General features: G+C 34.6%; 1 pseudogene; it reads left to right on the top strand.

The window, feature by feature from the left end:
- Positions 1–1,393: 1,393 nt before the first annotated feature.
- Positions 1,394–23,100, top strand: LOC141494235 (large ribosomal subunit protein eL32 pseudogene; annotated as a pseudogene).
- The last annotated feature ends 388 nt before the right edge of the window (positions 23,101–23,488 follow it).

The raw sequence follows: 23,488 nt of genomic DNA, 5'->3' as shown, positions 1-23,488 counted from the left end.
TATTATAGTTAGGCTAAAAAGATTGACACTACTAGTACAGAATGAGAAAAAAATAGCTAAATAGAGTTTAATTTGAAAGAGATTTGGAGTTTTAGTGAAATGCCAACCAGAAATGAACTCATGGTGTGATATGGTAATCAAAATATGAATGCCATCTTAGGCTTCATTTAAAGAGGTAAGGTAACAAAAACAAAGGAGGTAAATATTTTCTTGTATTCTATTCTGATCAAACAAATTTTGAAGTATTACACTCAATTCTTTGAAATTACATATATCAAGAGGGATATTACTAAGTTGGAAAGTAAAGTAAGTCTCAAGATCATCCTATACAAGTGTTGATTGAAGGAATTGGGAATATTTATCCTTGAGAAATGAAGCTTTGGGAAAAATAGCTCACTGTACCTAAGAATTCAAAAGACTATCTATCTAATGAAATAGGAATCAAACATTTTCTGCTTGGCCCAGAGGGCAGAAATAAGAACACTGAATGGAAATAATAATAGACAGATTTAGGCTTAACATAAACGTTTATTTTTCCCCCTACCAATATAGAAGATCCTTTGCAATGTGTCACAGAGGCATTTTGGAACCACGAAATGATCTCCTTGCATTTCTATAATTATAGCATAGTGGTAGGCAACTAGATAATACAGTGAGTAGAGTGTTGGACGAGGGAAATGGGAAGAACTGAATTCAAGTCCCAATTCAGGCACTAATTCACTATATGATTTAGGGCAGATCAAAACCTCTCAGAAACTCAATTTCCTCATCTATAAAAATGAAGAAAATAATAAAGTCTACCTCACATATTGTTGTGAAAATCATGTTAATATACAAATAGCACTTTGAAAACCTTAAAATACTGTATAAAAGTTAGGTTATAATTATTATTAGTAATAATATTAGTATTGTTGTTACAGAGGATGTTCCTATAGCAACAGTAATAGCAACAATGATCAAATATAAAACCTTTATAACAGAGCCAGCCAATTAATTAGGCAGTTAGTTCTGATCCATAGGTATAACTTTTTCTGAAATGCAAGAGACAACTTTGCTCAATAACCATGACCATATTTTATGGAGTATGTTGTTTGGAGTGGTAATGGCAGCAGGCCGGTGTTGTGGTTTTCTCTCCTAGCTATGACTCCAATAGCACATTCGATTTCAACTCTAATGAATGGATTTGGACAGATGAAGCAGCACTGCATGGATACATTCATCATAGGACTGCTGACTGATTTTCACCTTTTCCCTTGATCCTCAGGGACTAAGCTTTCAACCTTGTTAAAAAAATCTTTTGGTTAGAGTGACAAGATAAAGGATTGATTTTTACTGCTCATTCAAATCTTAACTCTTATACCACTGCCTCCATGTAAAGGCAGTAACAGATAAGATGGCACAGACTTCTTTAGTTGTTGTAGTGGTTGAAGCAAGAATGAAGCAAGCATCAGGAACAACAGTAATGGTGGCAGTATCAACAGCATCAGACTTAAGCAAGACAATTTTTGATCCCCAAGCATGGTTTGTGGCATACATAGCAACAGAAACAAATAGTGGCTTATGTCCCAGAGTTCCAGAAACAGTTTTCTAGTAACCAGACATAAAAAGAAATAATTCCATATGGGTATTCTTCTCACTTCTAAACCTGAATGAAGAAACAAATCATTCTATTTTTGCACTGAAGAACAACAAGTCAAATCCAAAACACTAGTTATTCTTAGGTATTCGATCTTTCTCTTCTGGTACTTTTAAATTTGACCATATTTTAGTATCACATTCAGAGTGAAGATGTACCAAAATTTGACAAATTTTGTTGATTCAAATTTAAAATTGGTTCCAAAGTTGGAATATTCTGGGCCTATTCCAAGAAGGATTGTATTGAAAAGCATTGGAAACTGTTGATTTCTTGAATTTTAAGTTTTTTAAAAAGAAAGAATATTAACTCTTAAATTTGCATTATTTAGTGGCAAAAGCATTTGAGGGAATTATGCTGTACCAAACCATTTAATTGACAAGTATTACACCTCTTGGAATAAAGATGAACTTACTAAGTATTCTCCTCCCAGTATGTTAATAATAAAATGAATCTTTCTTTGAAATTTGTTCATTTAAAATTTAATTTTGTTAGCATTTTGTAAATTTTTCTGTTTGATAACAAAAAAGTGATAATCCCATCAATAACAACTCTTGACCATGTTTTCTTATAAAGTCTCCACAGCGATTCATTTAATATGTTAGGGGTCTTCTCTAGATCTCACTTTTCTGAAGGCATCAGGATAACACTGAGGTCATTCAATATTTGATCTTTGAATGACGAAACTGATGATCTCTTTTATGCTACTTCTTATTATTGTAAATAAATGATAACCTATTTATGCCCACTATTCGTCTCTCCATCACCCTCTGAATGACCAACTATTATGATACTTCATTTACTGTAACATTCCAATACTATTAGTCATTTCATCATACTAAATCAGAAGAATGTTGCAATAAAAGATGTGTATTGGGATAGAAGTGATGGGGTGTGTAATTATGTTAAATTTATCTGATTCAGACAAATGTAAAGGAGGATTTAATGTATTGCCCATTCCTATATCACCTTTTCCATTACTATATAGTCTAAATCTCAAGCACCTCTATTAAGCAATAGTTATTTCCCTATCCTTTTTCTTCCTCTTTTCCCCAAGAATAATTAATCCCTTGTCACTACCATTTTGTCTCCTTCCAAGAAAATTGCAACAGGATGAAACAACCCATAAACACACTACCATTTTAAACTTTTGTTATGATCTTTAAAAGCATTTGCTATTTCCCCCCATTAATTTATAAACATTTTATCTCCAAATATTCCCTTTTAGCTAAACAGCTGTGTGCATTTTATGTTTCTCTTATGTTTCATTTCCAAATGTCTATTCAGTTTGGGTCTTTTCCTCAGAAGTGCTTGGATGTTCTTTATTCTTTTAAAGGTTCATTTTCCCCTTGTAGGATTATACCTATTTTTTCCCAGTAGATTATCCCTGACTGTAAACCTTTATCTTTTGCCTTTTGGAATATTGTATTTTAAACTCTGTTTTTACATATAGATGCAATTGTTTCATCTAGTGTAATACTTATTGTGGGTCTTTGGTATTTTAATTTTTTTTGTTTGCTCCTATTTTTTTTAACTTGAAAGCTCTTGAATTTGTTTGTTTTTATTTTTATTTTTTTGCAAGGCAATGGGGTTAAGTGACTTGCCCAAGATCACACAGCTAGGTAATTATTAAATGTCTGAGTTCAGATTTGAACTCAGGTCTTCCTGACTCCAGTGTCAGAGCTCTATCCACCAAGCTACCTAGCTGCCCTGCTTGAATTTGTTTATGATGTTCTTGGGAGTTTTCATTTTAGGATTTCTTTCTGAGGGTGACCAGTGGTTTATTCCTAATTTTCTGGACAGTCTTCATTTATAATTTCTTGAAATAGCCACAATTTTACATGATCATATATTCATATAGATAATTCTTAGATGACCTCTCAATTACCTATCTTCTAGATTGGTTTTTAATATAGTATTTCTTAGATCTTTTTTCTTTCTTTAAAAATCTTTTACTATTGTTTTAATATCTCTTCTTGTCTTAGTGAACCAATATTTTCTGTCTTTTCTATTCTAATCTTCAGGGCAGTCAGTTCTTGAGAGAAGTTTTACTAACATCTGTTCTGAGTTGCCAATTTTCTTAATTATTCTTTTTTTCCAAAGCTTTTCTTTTCTTTTCCATTTCTTTCAAGTACTTCTGCAGATAGTGTGAATAACATTTTTTCCCTGCGAAGTTTTATCTTGCTGTTAAGTTTTTATCTTTTTCAGAGTTGACTCCCTTCGGTAACTCTCAAACCGAAGTATTTCCATATGGTATTTGCCAATTTCCTTTGGTTATTCTTGTCATTTATCTCAGTATCTAGGTTTGGGTGCCTGTGATTCCACAACTCAATGGCATTGGCAGGACCTGTCTGGTCCTGTAAGTATAGTGAGCCAGGCTATGCTCCTCTTTCAAGAGACTACTTCAAAAGGCTGTTCCAGCACCTGAGAGTTCTTTCTTATTGCAAGACTCTAGGACTTTCCTCTGTTGTAGATCCAGGATTCTCATACAGCTGGGCTCAGAATACCACTCCCTACTGATGACAGAGAGTTCAGGTACCGCTCAGAGTTAATTTTTCCTGGGTCAACAGTTTCTTACTGCATCCATCTTAAATGCTCTAAAACTGTTTCAAATATTTGACTAGGTTTCTAGAGCAATGGGCTTGGGGGATCACTTAGGCTTGACATAGGGTCATCCATGCCCTATTCTTTACCTGGATATACCTGGAGTCCCTCTGTGGAGTTCTAGGTTGCATGATAGGGCCTAAATGTAATTCTTTTTTTAAACCAGAGTAGTGTATCTTTAAGTCCTGATGAAGAGTCTACAGTGGATCTGAGATCCTCTTAGTCTCCTTCCTTTCTTTTTCTCCACATGTCTAATATTTCTACCTTCATAATACTTTATTCCTTCTTTTAAATCACATTGCTTCCATCTTCCTTAAGGTATTCATTGCCACTCATATAAACAGTTTTTAAGAGAATGATTTTTAAAATTATTAGAAACCAAGTAAAAAATCATTGATAGAAAAATGACAAATCAATCTTAAATTATGGCCTCATATCAATCAATCAACCTATCAAAGATGATAAAAGATGGGAAAACTCCTTATTGGAGGAATTCTCATAAGGCAACCAAATTAATCTACTATTTGTAGAACTATGAAATAGATAGTTTAGAATTATCCAAATTTTAAAAAAAATTATTTAAAATTATTCTTACTGTTTGTTTCTGAAAAACCACTGTTCAGACTGTGTCTTATAGATGGGGTAGTGAAAAATTATGATATATATAAATTTCATCAAACCATGAGAAGCAAGAGGAGAAAATGAGTTTTAAAGAGGTCTGGTGTGGTAAACATCTGGCCATTCTTAGTATATTGAAAGATGAAACTAGATATATGCTGAAGACATCCTCTGTCTTCTAAGAAAATGAAAAAAATTTGAAATGCTTATTTAGTTACCTATTATATATCTATAACTACATATGTTTATGTGTATGTGATGTGCATATATATTATATACATATAATGAATTTTTAAAATTTAAACTTAACTAACAAAATAAACATTCACATATTGATAATAGAACATTAAAGCTGTAATATATTAGACTGCACTTTATGTTATATGTTTGATTTTCTCACTAAGTTTTAAATAACATATAATTTTTAAACCTCTCCAACTTCTTAATAATCCTACTGGATTTCCTTCTGTTCCCTTTTTGTATTAAAATTCTTCAATAACCATCATTTTTCTTTTCTTTCCTCCCCCCCCACTTCTTTTTTCTTTTCTTTTCTTTCTTCCTTCTTTCCTTTTTTTAGCATCCCTATCCTTAGTTCGCTACTCCCTCCTAGTTTCCTTCCCCCATGAGAATAGAATTAACAGGAACAACGACAACAACAAAACCATTATAAAAAAATGCTTAATCAAGCAAAATAAATTCCTATTTTGGCCATGTTCTAAAACATATCTCTTAATCTGTATTTTGAGTCTATCACTTTAGGCAGATCATGCCAATTCCATTGAATTGTGGAAACTGATCCAAGTATAGGCATCCCAACATAGATATTGAGATGAATGATATGAAAAAACAAAAGATATTTAAAAATACCATGACATGAAGTGGGTAACATCCATTGTCATAGGTCTCTAGAAGCATTGCTATCATGGTATTGATTCTTAAGACTTTTGAAGTTGTTTTTCATTAAAATGTTATATAAATTGTTTTTCTGGTTCTGTTCATTCATTTTGCATGAGTACATATATCTTTCCAGATTTGTCTGAAATTATGTCTTTTACCATGTTTTAAATAACACAATAAAGTTTCATTACATCGGTATAATATAATTTGTTTAATCATTTTTTCAATATGTGAATATCTCTTTACTTTTCAGTTCTTTACAACTAAAAAAAGTTGGTATAAATAATTTTTGTACTCTTGGATCCTTTTTCTTTTCCTTTGATTTCTTTGGAAGGCACACCTACTCCATCAACGAGTGGAAGGATATTCACAGTTTAGTTAATTTGGAGGCATAATTCAAAACTGCTTTCCAAAAGAGCTGGACCAATTCACAACTCTATCAATAGTATATTAAAATTCCTTTTTTCATCTATGGCAAGCTCATGGGTATGAAGTAGAAGCTTGCTTTAATTTTCATTTCTTTGATTAATAGTGATCTGATACAGTTTTTATACAGTTGGTGAGAACTTTAATTTTTTTTCTTTGAAAAGAGTCTGCATTCTTTATCTGTCTATTGGGGAAATGATTCTTATTCTCAAAAGAAATAATTTTCTTACAAATATTGAATATGAGATCTTTACCAAAGAAATTTCCTTTAATTTTTCCCTAATCAACTTTTCTGATTTTTATCATATTGGCTTTATCTATGTAAGACTTTTTACTTAGACATAAAATATTTTAAAGCACTTACTGTAAAACAGGCAGTTTACTAAACACTTGTATATGAATTTTTTTTTCAAAATTGCTTGGATCTTTTTTTAAAGAATAACTAAGTTATTTACAGTTGATCTTTGTAGAATTTTCTACATTTTGGGGGTTTATTCATTTTATATTATTACAATAATCTTGTTGTTAGAGTAAACATAACCCCCCCCCCAAAAAAAAGATGACAAACCTTAAGAATAGTGAGAGAAAAAATAATGTACTTCAGTCTGTGTTCACATTCCAATGTCTTTGTCTCTGGGATGAATTGCCTTCTTTACCATGAGTCCACCAAAGAAGCTACTTCAATATTTTTCCCACAGTTGCTATTACTGGCTGTATTTTCCTCCACTCTATTCCTTCCCACTTCCATTTATTTTGTTCTCTCTCTCTCTCTTCTTTCACTCTGTCCCTATTCAAAAGTGTGGTGTATCTGAGTACCCTGTCCCAGGATCTTTTCTCTCTTCTTCCACCTATTCCCCTCTTTCCTCTCCCCATTCTCCCTTATCCCATCCTTTTCCTCTCATTTTTCTCTAGGGTAAGATAGATTTCTGTACCCTATGAAGTGCGTATATTATTTCCTCTCTGGGTCATTTCTGATGAGAATGAAGGCTCACTCATTCTCCCTCACCTTCCCCCATTCCATTTCATTGTAAAAGCTTTTTCTTCACTCTTATGTAAAATATCTTAGCCCCTTTCTTCCTCTCTTTTCTCTTCCTCCCAGTACTTTCCTTTATCACCAATTGACTCCCTCTTTTTACTATATTAAATCATTATATTCAACTCCTTCCTGTGCCTTTTCTATATATGCACCTTCTAACTGCTCTTATAAATGAGAACGTTTATATGAGTTGTCAATATCTTCTTTGCATGCAGGAATACAAATACTTCAGCATCATTAAGATCCTCATAATTAGTCCTTCTCATCCACCCTCTCTACGGTTCACCTGAGACTTGTACTTGGAGATCAAACTTTCTGTTCAGCTCTGGTTGTATCATTAGGAAAGTATGAAAGTCCCCTGTTTATTGAAAGTCCATCTTTTCCTCTGAAAGAGGATGTTCAGTTTTGTTGGGTAGTTGACTCTCAGTTGTAAACCAAGATCTTTTGCTTTCCGTAATATCATATTCCAAGCCCTATGAGTCCTTAATGTAGATGCTGTCATATCCTGTGTAATCCTGACTATAGAGCTATGTAAGTTGACTTGTTTGTTTCTGGAAGCTTTTAGTATTTTCTCTTTGACTTGGGAGTTTTGGAATTTGGCTATAATATTCTTGGAAGTTTTTCTTTTGGGATCTCTTTCAGGAGGTGATTAGTAATTTCCTCAATTTCTATTTTACCCTCTGCTTCTAGGATCTCAGGGCAATTTTATTGTATTATTTCTTGAAAAATGAAGTCCAGGCTCTTTTTCTGGTTGTGGCTTTCAGGTAGCCCAGTAATTTTTAAATTATCCCTCCTTTTTGAGGTCAGTTGTTTTTCCAATGAGATATTTCACATTCTAATTTTTTTTTGGAATAGTTTTATTTCTTCCTGAATTCTTGCAAAGTCATCAGCTTCCTTTAGTTCCATTCTGCATTTGAAGGAGTTATTTTCTTCAGAGAGCTTTTGTATCTCCTTTTCCAGATGGCCAATTCTGTTTCTTAAGGCATTCTTCTCTTCATTTGCCTTTTGTGTTCTTTTTCCATTTGGCCTAAACTAGATTTTGATATGCTATTTTCCTCAGATTTTTTTTTATTTCTTTCACCAAGCTACTAATTGGGTTTTCATGACTCATCTGCATCACTCTCATTTCTCCTCCCAATTTTTCTTCTACTTCCCTTAATTGCTTTTCAAAGTCTTTTTTTGAGCTCATCTACCACATGAGCCCATTTTTCTATTTCACTTGGAAGTTTGGGGTACAGAAGCTTTGATTTTATCATTTTCTGAATCTTCCATGGGACCAAAGTAATTTTCTATGGTCAGATTTTTTCTTTTGTTTGCTCATTTCCTCAACCTATGACTATGATTTCAATGTCTCTGTCTCTGGGATGAATTTCAAGGCTTTGGGGGGGTTACTGAGAAAATCCATGGGCACCTTAATTTCTCTAAGGTCTTATGAGAGACTCTGGATGCTCTCTTGCATGTACTCTGGTCTGCTTTCTGCTCTGGAGCTGTGTGGAGAGTCCCTGCTCAGCCCAAACTGCAACCTGGATCTGAGTGGAGGCAAACAGCTGAGTCCTGCCCCAGGAGGGAGAGCAGAGAGACCTCTGCAGTTTCCCCAACCCCCTTACCACATCTGTGAACTGTGCTCTGGAGGTGCAGGCTGGTTTTCCCTATTCCCACTGCAGTTTCTCACCACAGGACTGCTCTGAGGCCGGCACTCCTTTGCACTCACTCAGGAGGGAAGAGTTCTCTCACCACCCCTTCAAGCTGTTCCTGGTGATCCCTGGGCCAGGAAGTCTGGAAACTGGCCCCTCTGCCACAGACCCAGGTGTCCCCAGGGATCTATGCACTCAGCCTAGCTGCACTGTGCTGTGGCTGAATCTGCACTTGCAGCGATTCTTTCCAACCCTGGGTTCCAGTGAAACAGATCTTTCCCTCAGAACTTCCAAGTTGTCTTGGACTGGAAAATTGTATCACTGTCTTTCAGTGTGTTCTGCCCCTCTAAATTTTAACTGGAGTCATAAATTGACTGCTGAGTTTTTTTGGGAATGAGTTTGCAGGAATACCCGCTTTTGCCACCATCTTGGCTCCACCCAAAAAAACTGTTTAAAAAAGAGGAAGTGGTCCCTGCTTTCACAAAACACACATTCTAAAGGGAGGGGGGGGACAATATGTAAATATTTAGAGACATACAAGATATATAAAAAGTATATGGAAGCAATCTGCTTTAGCAACTAGGGAGCTTAGGAAGGTGAGATTTGAACCAAGTGGATGATACTAGGCATTTACCACTACCTCTGTCTCTGTCTCTTTTCAATCTATTTACCAGGTCAGTAATTTTTGATAGAATATTGTTGATTTTATTTCAATATTTCTTACTGAATCATTGATTCATTGAGTTCCTTTTGCTTTATTCTGTGTTTTTTTTTGAGTAATATTTTAGTCAATAATATTTGATTCATGTTTTCTATCTCCTATTCCTATTCTACTAATTTTTCCCCTCAAAATCTCTAATTTTAACATTTATCTCTTCATTTTTTGCCCTTCATTCTTAGCATTCTTATGGTTAAGTGTTTCTCCATTCTCTCTCCCCACCCCCCAACCCTTCCCCCCTTTCCCCCTACCCAGGGCTCCACCTTCCTTGACTATGGAGTTACTCTCTTCTTTTTGGTTTAGCTTTTTACTTTCCCTTTACCAAGAGGATTTCTTCATTGTAATCAAAGTTTTCTTTTTATTTGTTTATGTTATCCACAGCCTCAATTCCTGGATTGTGACTTCGTACCAGGGTCAAGTCTTTCCCATCTTGTGTGAGGAGGTCTTGACTGATCAGTACCATCTGGATGCTGCTGTCACTACCTCTCACTAATTTTGGGTGATTTTAAGGATCTCAAGAGTAACTCTAATTTATCCCTAAACCTTGCTCCCATAATAAAGATATCGAAAAGAAACTGTACTAATTTCAGTCCTCCTGAAGATTCCTGGTCACAGGCTGCACAAGTTCTGGACCTGGCAGACACTCATAAGGAACTGACTTGTCTCCAGTATGGATTCTGAGAGTGATTTATGGCCACTTGTAGGAAGCAGCTATTATGATTTGCATACATTATCCAGTCTGTTTTTCCATGCATTGACTTATGGGAGCTAGCTGTCTTTATCCCTTACTGGAATTCTGATAAGACAAGATCTAGATTAGATCTATTTACCTTTAGTACCCCCAGGCATCTTCCATGAATTTCTGTCTTCTTGTGCAATCCTTGATAAGATTTAGCAGGTATTGTTGTTTTCCTCTGGTTTCATTGCATAATCTAATACATTTTTATATCTTTATTGGATATTTTCTTGGGGGAAATAGGTTGGACTATAATCTTTCATATAGCCCTCTTTAAAAGAATATCACATTTCAGGTTCTTAATGAACTTTTCCTGAAGCTAAAATTATTGAAGAGATTGACTCTGCATTGACTCTGCTATCTTATTTTTCATTCATTTTTGTTCACATATGAATTTTTATAGATTTTGCTTTATGCTTTCTATTTATCTTAATGTTCTGGGCAGTAACACTAGTGACATTTCATAGAAATCTAGTCATCAAAAACATGGGGCAGTTATTCTTATTTTTGGGTTGTTCTTAATTTTTTAAACTTTTTTAGACCCTATAATATCTTTGAGAAATAGAATTATACAATGCTTAAGTCTTGAAATCAGGAAGACCTGGTTTGAAGTTTTACCTTTGACAAATGCTGGTTCCATGTGATGCTTCTAAGCAACCCTCTAAGACTTGACCAAACCTAGTAGTTTCTCACACCAATGAAATTGTAGACATAGACTAAAAAAATTGAATGGAAATAAACCCATTTGAAAACGTATCTTTGAACTCAGTACTTTCTAGAATTTCATCTTTATTGTAAATAGCAATATAAAATTGTTTTTAAGGAATACCTATTTTTTATTTTTGTGATCATAAATGGAAAAGTAGATAGAATGTCAGTCCTAGGGTCATGAAAACCTATGGTCAAATCTGATTTCAGATACTCCTTGTGTGACCCTGGTTAAATCACTTAACTTTTGCCTCAATTTTCTCATCAGTAAAATGGGGGTAATAATAGCGTCTGCCTCCTAGGGTTGTGAGATAATATTTATAAAGTGCTTTGTAAAACTTCAGGTGCTACACAAAATGCCACCTATCATTGTTTTATTAATGTTGTTATTATTCTGCTACCCCCAGCCTAGATAAGCAAATGAAGATATCTCATAAACTCCATTTTTTTCACTGCAAATGCAAAAAAATTCTTAGACATACCTTAATTGCTGTTAGAGTCTAGTGACATTTATGTTCCTCTAGGCAAATAAATTTATTGAAGAATCTTTCTGACTCACAATGGGGACAAAAACATCTTTGATACTGGCATAATTAATTCTACTGGATAGGCATTAATTTATTTAAAAAGACTGGCAAAGAATTAAATGTACTAGGTTTTATAAATTTATACAGAATAACATATACTCCATACTCCATAACCAAACTAATTTAATGTCCTTAATTAAAAGTGATTTCAATCCCCCCAACCATGTTCTTAGAAAAATAAATGAATGGTTTCTGAAATTCAGAGACATTGACTTACTTGTATTTGGTTCAAAATGTGCAAGTGGATTTGACTAAGACAGGAGTACTGTTCTCAATTTAAGGTGAGTTATTTTTTACAGGAAAAGTGTTAGCAGCAAAATGGGACAAAAATGTGATAAGATATGCAAGTCTTTCAATGTGAGATTGTAGATTTTTCCTTGCATATCACTTCTTGCTAGTGGAAAAATAGAGAAGGGTAATCTATATAGCCATATTTTCAGGTAAGAGTAAAGCTCACCTATTCTGTCTCTAACTCTCCTAAATGGTATAACTCTCTGATTGCCCCCAAGCAATCTGACCAACCCTGATCATTCTCTAGTTCCTTTCCACTAACTTACACAGTTAAAGGAAGATGAGGACCTTACTGAGGAATACCCAGACAAGACAAATCTCCCAGGGTCAATTATAGAGAGAAGAATTCTGAAGAAGACACACAAATTTGTGCACAAGTGAGGAAGGAGAAGAATTTCAAAGTGGAAAATCCTTTGAGTCATATGGCACTGTTTACTCTTCATGTTTACCATTATGTATAGGTGTTTTGAGGTAAGAATTTATTTAATTTAGAGGATTGGCTGACTGTAAAAACTCCTGGAATTTGTAACTTCCCAATTTTGGAAGAGAGGAGACTAATAGAACAGTCCAGGACTGGGCTAGGAGTGATAAGAGAGAGGACAGGAGGAAGTTTTTCATGCAAGGCAACCCTAGGAGTTGGGAGACTCTTAAGGAATATGATAAAAGGGAAAGGTGGCAGTCATCTCCTTGATCTTAGCAGCTGTGAATTGTACATTTGCATTCTGTTCTTTAGATGATAAAATGGCTTCTAAATGGACAAGCTGGGTGGGGGGGGCAGTGTGTTATTCTGTGTTTTACTCTTTCTCATAACAGGAACACTAAGAGAAAGAAGGGGAAAAAACTAGCCTAGAGGAACAAATTATAGATTCTACTCTGCCCTGAACTTATTTCCATTGAATTGTTTTTTAAAATTTATTTTCTCAAAAAAAACATTTGTCATATTTAATATAATTTCTCATAAAGTCATCTTTGGATAGCCAAATATTACTTTGTTTAAAATTTGAGGGTGCAATGGCAATGGGAACCACAGGCAAGAGGGCCCTTTCAGGGCTAGGAGTTCAACCACCAGTTTATTGTTAGTGGGCCTGCTTATGGGCATGTATGAAAGTGGATCCCTACCCTCCTTACCCCCAACTCTCCACTTGGAGATGTTGCAGATATGCAGATATCCTCTGATTTCTCCCAGTGGACCATGACATCCAGGAGTTCATGCTGCATGATGATAAGGTATTTTAATTGGTCACTGAGCCAGATTTAAACAGCTCTAGGGTCAAGTGGGAGAGGAATGCACTTCCCCCTGCCCAGTGTAAAACTTTGAGCTCCCAACTAAGTCTATTAGGGCTGGGTTAGGGGCAGGCTAAATGCCAGAACTCTGGTCAAAGATTCAGTTTTGGAATGAAATGAGCCATTGACAAGTTATTAAACAGTTAACAAATGGAATTTTGCTTTGCCTTAAAAACAATAAGGATGTATAACAAGGGTGTAGTATAGCTCTTAGCTTCTATAGATACAATCTCCCTTGTATTTATATAGAAATATGCCTGGTGACTCAAGTGGTCTTGAGAAATCCACTGTGTCTGAAGAAACCTGCCTCCATGAAGGTGGGATTTTTTTTTAATGCTCTAAAGCTTAGAGTATCAAGGGTGTAAAGGAAGCTGTGACATGGAAGATAGTGGTCAATAAATTCCCAGAGAAAATTTTGTTGCCTTTTAAGGAAAAAAGAATTCCTCTTGTGGAGTAATGGGGGAACCCTGGTCCTATCACAGGCTACCTGGAATCCTTGTCTTTTTTCCCTTGGATTAGGGTTTTATGAGATCTTCAAAGGATGGTGATTTAAGGTTTGGATTAGAGAAGTTCCCCCCCCTTGGGCACCTGAGCAACAGGGTAATGGCTACTGGAGTAGTTGAGGCAGCAACAGGAGCAAAAGCAAAATGCTAAAAACCCATTTGATGTTAATTGGATTGTGTATGAAATGGAGTTGAGAATGTAAAATGGCTATTTAATAGCCCTTACAAACAAAATGTTTGCAAATGCTTCAGTTAGACTAGAAATTTTACTTCCAATTCATTATGACACTAACTGGATTGTGCTCAGAATCAGTATAGATTAGATTCTTTAGATATGATTCTTCATTACTTTAGCATTCCCTTCACTATGTGGGAATAAAAATATCTGTTTAATTCTTGATTCAGGTTTATAATACTGTAGGTACCTTTTTCCCTCTCTTCCAAATCTCCACAGAAAGAGCCCTTATGCCAGAACCTGCCCTCCCAAGAAAAGAACTGTCCCTTGAGTAGTCAGAGTTGAGCCGTGAACCAAGAGCTGAGTCATAGTGAGTCTACTTTTCCTGTGGAGAAGTCAGAGCCTCAAGTTGAATGTAGAAAAACCATGAGGACATATAGGTTCCAAGTCCTTTTAACTTCAATCAAATGGTGCCTAACTAACCCTTATGCTAGACCCCTGTGAATTATAGTTTTAGAGAGTTGCCCAGGAAATTAAGAGGTCCAGGCTTTAGAAATTAATTTGCTATTTTTTCAAGTATCTATTTGGAAGAGTTTCTAAGAGGGAGCTGCTTCCTGCTCAAGGTATATATTTGCTATTACACAGATGGTAGACAACAACCTAAATTTTGGACTCTGGTCAAGTTGCATTATACCAAGGTAGCAATAGAAGAAATCTATGGTTAATTTCTAGCTTCCTCACTGAACCGGACAGAATGGTTGGACTTCTGAGAAAATGCCTTTTCTCCATCAGTATACATAACACACACACACACACACACACACACACACACACACACACACAGGATTAAATGTTTACATGCTCATATGCCACAGATTTATAGATCTGGAAGAAATCTTTGAGATTGTCTTATGTGTACCCTTCATTTTATAAATGAGAAAACTGAGGCTCCAAAGATGTCATATATTCTATGGGGTTACTTCCTGCACTTCAAATCACTTGAACAATTATCCCCATTGATTTTTTCCTTTGTTACAGTCTTGGATGGTTAGACAGTCTTTTGCCTTGCCATCTCTCATGAAAATAAATGGGAAAGGAAAGGAGAACAAGACTGAGTTCAAGGGACAAGGTCATTGTCTTCTTTCTGCAAAATTGTGTTCCAACTTTCAGGGTCTGTACTACCAGACATTTCAAGGAATTAAGAACTGATCAAAACAGATGGGAGACAGGTTCAGAATCAATAAAAAGCACTGCTGGACATGAATATCTAAATATCAGAGAAAATGAAAATCAAGAAGCTATGCTGATATTATAATGTAACTCTTCTACAATAATTTGTTTGTCCTAGCTTTGGGACATACCCTAATTCAAACTGGTAAAATTCCAGACAACTAAATGTTGTCCACAGGTCAAAAGCTTTCATGTGCAATTCACTGAAAGCTTGACATTTAATTATTGTAGCATGAAATATCTATCTAGCCTTCTTAAATATATTTGGTTCTCATTCAGTGTAAGTAATGGCCTTTCAGTTTTTTCTTCTATGTTGATTTACATTTTCTGTTACACTAATTTCCTAAATGAATAGTTTTGAAACTCTTTTGCACAGAAGCATGAAACCTCTAAATATGTCTTAGCAACTTTCAAGGTTTGCTATCACTTGGTATATGGTTGAATAACTCTGTGCACATCTGTAGACCGAACAAATGTTCTTCAGAGTGATATGAACTTTTTCCTTGAGCTTATGCTCTAATTCTATTCCATGAGTAAAAAACAGGAGGTAATTTCATGCTTTGTGAATCATTTTGAATGATTTTGATTAGGTTTTTTTAAAAAAAGGAATAGCCATGAAGAATGTTCAGCTGCTGCCATTCCTATAAGACTATAAATTTGCATCAGCTTAATTCATTTGTCAATGTAAGATTCAAAGACCATGAAGAAAGCTTAGTAGGGGCAGAAGTTGCCAAAGTTGGATTATCATCATGATCCACCAATTTTTGTTGCCTTGGGAGACTGGAAATTGCCTAGAAATAACTGTTCAGAGGCCTTTACTTGAAATGAAGAGACTTTACTGATCTCACTTGAACTCTCCTTGGGTTTTGGTGCCATTATCTACTTCTTGAATACTTGCTCCATCAATGGTTTCTGTGATTCTCCTCTCTTCTGGTTCTCTTCCCAATTTGAACATTTTCAGTCTCCTTTGTTAGATAATCACATTTCTCTTATCTACTAAATAGGACTCCTGGGTACTCTTCTTCATGGCTCTGTTCTTATCTTTCAATACACTCAGGGTAATTTCAGCATATCCAACTGATTACCATCAATACATATGTGACTTCTAAACTGTATGTATTCTTAATCATCTAGACCTGCCAAATTTCAAATTAAATATATTTAAAATAGAAGTAAATTACCCCTCCCCCACACCTGCCCTTTCTCTGAATATCCCATATCTCAGTTTTGATGGAGGATACTACCCTTCCATATTCTTAATCTCAGAATCATTCTTTATTTTCTCTTCTTCATTACTCTCATATCCTATCCAAGCTTTGTTGACTCTACCTACATAACATGTCATATATCTGGCCTACTTACTCATACAAATAAAATGCCCAAACTCAGGTTCTAATCACTTCTCACTTGGACTATTGAAATAGTATCCTAATTGACTTCTCTGCTTTCAGTGTCTGTCATTTCTAAATCATCTTCCACAAAGATACCAAAGTATTATTCTTAAAACACAGGTATATATATTCCCTGTTGTGACTGTGAATCTTCATTGATTCCCTGTTGATTCAAAGCTAAAATTACAAACTCCTTAGTTTGACGTTTAAAACCTATAATCTGACTCCCATCTACCTTTGCTGACATTCAGGTTACTCCCCTTCATATACTCTACATTCCAGTCAGAATAGCCTCCTCACAGTTTCCTGAACTCAGCGTTTCATTTTCCATTTGCATGTCTTTACTCATGTAATACCTTTTGGTGGGAATGAACTCTGTTCTAATTCTAACTGCTTAGACTCCTCAACTTCCTTCAGAGGATAGGTCTGGTGCTATTTTTTAAACAAAATCTTTGTTATTCTCATAAATTGATAGAATTCTCTGCCTCTTCAGATTGTCTTTTATTCACTTATCTGTTTTACCCCCACTGCTTCCCCTGCAATAAAATGTAAATTCCTTGAGCACTGAGATAGTTTTATTTTTATCCATAGCACCTGACACTCAGACAATTAATAATTTCTAATTTTTTTAAATTAACAAGCACTCATTTTCTTTCCCTTCTATTCTCTTCCTTAAAAATTTAATGACAAAAAAGAAAGAAAGAATGGAAAGGAGGAAAAGAAAGAAAAAAGGAAAGAAGGAAGGAAGGAATTAAGAAAGGAGAAAGAAAGGAAGAAAATGTTTGCATAATATATATATTTCCCTTCTACTTTTTCAACTTTCTGAAGTAGGTCATAAATTTCTACTTTTTCTTTTTTCTTCTAAATATAAATATATATGCATATTATATATATATATATATATATATATATATTATTTAAAAAGTGTTATTTATCCTTTCTGAAGTCTCCAGTCCCTTTTCCTTCTCTTCTAGAAAGACAATCCCCAATTGGTAAATGGTCAAGGGATATGAATAAACAGTTTTCAAATGAAGAAATTAAAGTTATAAAGAATCATATGAAAAAATGCTCCAAATCATTATTGATTAGAGAAATGCAAATTAAAACAATAATGAAGTATCACCTCATACCTACCAGACTGGCCATGATGAGAAAAGGGGGAAATGATTAATATTGGAGAGGTTGGGGGAAGGTTGGGACATTGATGAATTGCTGGTAGCATTGTGAACAGATTCAACATTTCTGGAGAGCAATATGGAACTAGGCCCAAAGAGGAATGCTGAGTCCCTTTCTGGACTCGCTTAACCTTTACCCAGGTGAATGTTGAAGGGGTGGGAGACAAGAGAGACAAGTTGTCCCTGTACACCAAGATCTAGATCTCCATCAAGATCTCCATTTATTCACCAAAATACAAGTGCTTTAAATATTCTTGCCAGTCCTTGGTTCACTCCTACTCCCATGGCACTTAGTAAAACAACATTCTGGTGCTCAAGGATACCAGGTAATGAAGGTTTACTGTACTCCCACACACAACAGTCCCTAACAGAACAATAAAACTGTTTATTCCCTTTGACCCAGCAAATCCAATTCTAGGTTTACATCCAGAAGAAATTATAAAAAAGGGAAAAGTCCTACATGTTTCAAAATATTCATAGCAACTCTTTTTGGCAAATTTGGCAAAAAATTGGAAACTGAGGGAATGTCCATCAATTGGGGAATATCTAGACAAGTTATGGTACATGAATACTATGGAATATTATTGTTCTATAAAAAACCATAAATGGTCAGAGAAGCATGGAATGACTTACAGGATCTGATGCTGAGCAAAGGGAGCAGAACCAAGAAAATAATGTACACATTAAGAACAACATTATTAGATGAACAACCTTGAGGGACGCAGCTCCTCTCAGCAGTTCAGAGAGCTAGAACAACCATATTAGAGCTATGTACAATGTTATCTCCATCCAGAGGAAGAAAAACAAAGCAAAATAAAACACACACACACACACACACACACACACACACACACACACACACAACAAAACAATGCTTCAGAATCTGATAAACACTTTATAACAATTATCTCCTATATATCTCCTTTCCTTAATCCTAATCCCTCATACTAAAAATATGTTTACTATAAACATGTTTATCCAAAATATATATATGTGCAAGGGGCAGCTAGGTGGTGCAGTGGATCGGGTACCAGCCCTGGAGTCAGGAGTACCTGAGTTCAAATCCAGCCTCAGACACTTAATAATTACCTAGCTGTGTGGCCTTGGGCAAGCCACTTAAGCCCATTGCCTTGCAAAAAACCTAATAATATCTATATATCTATCTATATCTATGTCTATATCATCTATATCTATATATTATATATCTACAATGCTAACCTGACTATTTGTTACTGAGGGATGGAGGGTGGGAAGGGAGGGTGGAAGGAAATTTTGTAACTTAAAAATATACATGTGCATATAGATGAAAATAAATAAATGAATAAAAAGCAAACAAAAAGAAAAAAAGAAAGATGATCAGTCTATGTTTTTGAAGATGAATTTTAGTCACTTGGTTGTGGCAGAAATACAAATATCATATATTTGATGAAATTTGCTGAAAATTTCTCACTGCTTTTCAGAATTACTCATAAGTGAAATTCTTAGTCCTTTCCTTGTTGGTAATTCTCCAAGAAATGGAGTTATGAAGTTCCAAAGCTTCAATTTTAATGAGAGAATTTTGCAAGCAGAAGGAGGAAATTATTTTATATATTAAACAACATCAAATGAGAGCCAATCAACAATACAAGTTAAAGAAAAGACTTGAAATATAAGGAAAAAAATCAGCTTGTGCCCCAAATTAATATCTTGCAAGGTTTATCATACTTTTGTCACATTAATGAAGTTTCAACATCTTTATTTTTTGGCAAGGCAATGGAGTTAAGTGACTTGCCCAAGGCCACACAGCTAGGTAATTATTAAGTGTCTGAGGTCGGATTTGAACTCAGGTACTCCTGACTCCACGACCTGTGCTCTATCCACTGTGCCACCTAGCCATCCCTCAACCTAGTTTTTAAAGTGATTCTTTCACTTTCTTCCTAATCCTTCAGTCTGGCTTCCAATCTCATGATTCAACACTGTTGAATTCAACAAAGTTAACAATGATCTCTTAATTGTCAAATCTAAGAGACTTTTCTCAGTCCTCATCTGTCTTTACCATTTTATTGCTTTTGATACTGTTAATCATTCTCTTTTCCTTGGTAGTTCCTTCTCTCTAATTTCTGTAACACTATTCTCTCCTAGCTGTTTTTTTTGACTCACTGCTATTTCTCACTCTCCTTTACTAGTTATTTATCTGGTTCACACCCACTAACTCTCAATCTAAAGGCTGATCTTCTTTTCTTTTAGCTTTTTATTGTTTCACTTGATGTTCTTTCTCTGCCATATCCATTGATTGAATTATCATTTTGAGGCAGATGAATCTTAGATCTATTTATGAGCCCTAATTTTTCTTCTGATCTCCAGCTTCAAATCTACAATACACATCTAATTCTTGAATATCTCAATCCAGATATTTCATAGACATCTTAAACTTAAGAGGTTTAAAATAAAGTCATTATTTTTTCTGAAAAACCTTCCCTTCATCCTAATTTCTCTATACCATCCCAGGCTCAAAACTTATGTTTCTAATTTTACTTTCTTCTAGACTCAAAACTTATATTTCATCATCACTTTCTCTTATTTAATTATCACTTTCTTTCTTATCCAATCTGTTGCCAAGTCCTGCCAATTTAACCTTTGCAATATCCCTCTGTATTCCCACTTATCTCTTCTGATACTGTCACTATCTTGGAGGAGGCTTTTCCTCATCTCACAGTTGGACTATTTGTCCTCCTTTCTTAAATCTCTCCCTAGTTCCAGTTCATTTTCTATTCAGTTGTAAAACTAATCTTACAAAAAATAGCACAAGTATGAGCCTGTAACACATACCTTGTGCAACCTCCTCAGAAACATCATTCAGTAAACTACAGTGACCTCATATTACCTCTATGAACAAATACAAAGTCCTCAGTTTGGCTTTTAGTACATTTTATAATCTGATTCCTTCCAATATTTCCAATCTTCTTATGACTTACTCCCACTCTGCCTACCTCTATCTTCTGTATTATAATAACATAGTCTTCCTTTCTATTCCTTTTATAAGATACTTCATTTCCAGACTCTGGCACTTTACCTGCTTTCTCCCCAGAACTTTCTTCCTCCTATTATCTGCCTCCCATAACTTCTTTCAAGTCTTGATTTAGATCCAACATTCTAAAGGAAGCTTTTTCTAAGCCCCCTTATGATAACTTCTTTCTTTTGTAATGTGTTTTCAATTTATTATGTATTATATAATCATATTAATTCTCATTATGTAATTATTATTGGTTTGTTTATTATAATGCTAGAAATATATTATAATTATTACATTTATACTTATTATTAATTATCATTATATATACTTATGTCTTTGTACATTGTTGTTTCCGTATTATCTCCATTAGATGGTAAACTTTTTGAGAGCAGAGATTTCTTTTTTACCTTTCTTTTATCCCAGAACTTGGTATAGAGCTTGGCTCTTTAAAAATGCTTGTGAATTTAACTTGGCTTATAGGAAGTTTCTAATGAGAGACTCCCTGTACCAGTGCAGATCAAGTCAAGTCTATTCAAGTTCATTTATCACCACACTTGCTGCATCTTTTAGACTTAACTGTCCATAGTACTCCAAGTTTAAATGATTTTCTTTATTATTCTTAGTTATCAGTATTAATTCCTAAAATGGTACAACCAAACCTGTCAATGTTGCCAAATACATTTTTTCCTTTAAGCACAAATTAGACAGAGTTCATTTGCAATACTTGCTTGAATTATCTTTTCCATAGATATTGTTACTATATCTTTAAGAGAGGCTAGAGAATGCAGAACTGCCACTCTGTGAGTTCTATTTGAAGAACATGGAACTTCATACATAGCAAGTTCTTAAATACTGTTTCATTCATATTCTTGAGGGAACTGAATAAGAGAAAGGTATTACAAAAGTGAGAAGTCAAAAGTTGTAATGATTATCAAAAATGACTCAGCCTATGATCTTTCTACTATATTCAATGTACTAATGATCATTTATATATTTGTGTTATTATGGGTACTTTGGTAAGCAGATGTATCTTCAAATTTAGCATTTATTTAAACCTAAGAAATTAGGGGGTTTGATATATAGAAAGATGTGAATAAATACTTATGACAAAATAATTGTTTCAGTTTTACATAAATGACATTTAATAAATGAGCATGAAATGCTAAGAGAAATTGATTGATTTAGGTAAGAGCTGGTATAATTTAGTAATAAACTAGAAAATATTGAACTAAATCTTAAATTATTCTATAATATAGGATGATGAGAATAAATATATTAATACATTCAGTTAATCCATGGAGATTATAAGAAGACAGAGTCTATACCCCATTCAAACCTGCTACCAGAAATTTTTTTTCTTTCCCATGAGCATCTTCTTATAAAATCATAAATGTAGTATTAGTAGGTTTGCATCCCCAAATACCTGTTCATATTAATTCATTTAGCCAACACAAGTTGTTTGAATAATTACTAATATATAAAAAGATATTATACTAAACTCTGAATATATTGCTAAAATACAAAACAAATTACACAGAGTCTCTGTCCTTTAGTAAATTATAGTCTATATTGCTTTCATATCAAAGTAAATATGAAGACATATGACAGTATTGTTGCTTTTTCTTATTCAACCTAAATCCCTACATACTTTTATTGTGGTTCTTTTTATCTAGTTTTGATATCTTTGCATGACTATTGGTTGGTTTACCCAGTTTCCTTCTGACTCAGATAGCCTCTGCTGGATTATTGACCAACATGATTAAGAGTCCATTGGAATAATTCAGATAAGGAGTAGCTCAGGGCATTAATTTAGAGTGGTGGTATTGGGGATGGTAGAGAGGAGACTTATATGAGAGACATTAGAGGTAAAATTGACAAGATTTGGGGGCAGCAAAATGGTGCAGTGGATTGAGCACTAGCCCTTGGAGTCAGGAGGACCTGAGTTCAAATCTGACCTCAGACACTTAATGATTGCCTGGCTGTGTGACCTTGGGCAAGACACTTAACCCATTGCCTTAAATAAATAAAAATATTTTTTAAAAGTAAAAAGGTCACCTTCCTTGCCCCATTCAGACTCCTTGAGAAGTCCAAAATCATCAAGAAGAGGACCAAGATGTTCATCTGACACCAGTCTGACAGATATGCCAAGATCAAGAAAAACTGGTGTAAACCAAGAGGCATTGACAACAGAGTGCAAAGATGATTCAAGGGCCAGATCTTTATGCCCATTATTGGTTATGAAAGCATTAAGAAGACAAAACATATGTTACCAATTGGATTCAGGAAGGTTTTGGTGCACAGTGTCAAAGAGCTTGAAGTACTGATGTGCAACAATCTTACTTGTGCTGAGATTGCTCACAATGCTTCCTCTAAGAATTTCAGTCATTTTTGAGAGAGCAGCTCAGCTAGCTATCAAGATCACCAAGCCAAATTCTAGACTGAGGAATGAAGAAAATGAGTAAAAACTTTGAACATTTTTATTTGTGTTAAATGAACCCTCAAACTACGAAAAAAAAAGGAAAAAAAATTGACAGGATTTGGCAGCTGATTAGATCTGGGGCATAATTTTATTGAAATAAGGATTTCCAGTACAGGTGACTAGTAGTGGCAGCTTAAACAGAAAGAAATAAAAATCAGGTGGAGGAACAGTTTTATCTATGTAATTTTGTCTGAGGAAGGTAAGTAAATGCCATGCAATGAATCTAAAGAACTATTCAAAAGTATATGATAACAGGGTAAAAATGGTTATAAACTCTGGTCAAAAATGAATTGACTGTATAATACTGAGGTCTGGGATGTTAAGTAGGAATTAGGACAGGGGAAAATTCAGTAATTGCATATACATGAAAT

This window comes from Macrotis lagotis, chromosome 7, assembly GCF_037893015.1.
Source record: "Macrotis lagotis isolate mMagLag1 chromosome 7, bilby.v1.9.chrom.fasta, whole genome shotgun sequence".
In the NCBI taxonomy this organism is placed as follows: Eukaryota; Metazoa; Chordata; class Mammalia; order Peramelemorphia; family Peramelidae; genus Macrotis; species Macrotis lagotis.
The sequence above is the reverse complement of the archived record's forward strand: the minus strand, read 5'-3'. Positions and strand labels throughout refer to the sequence as shown.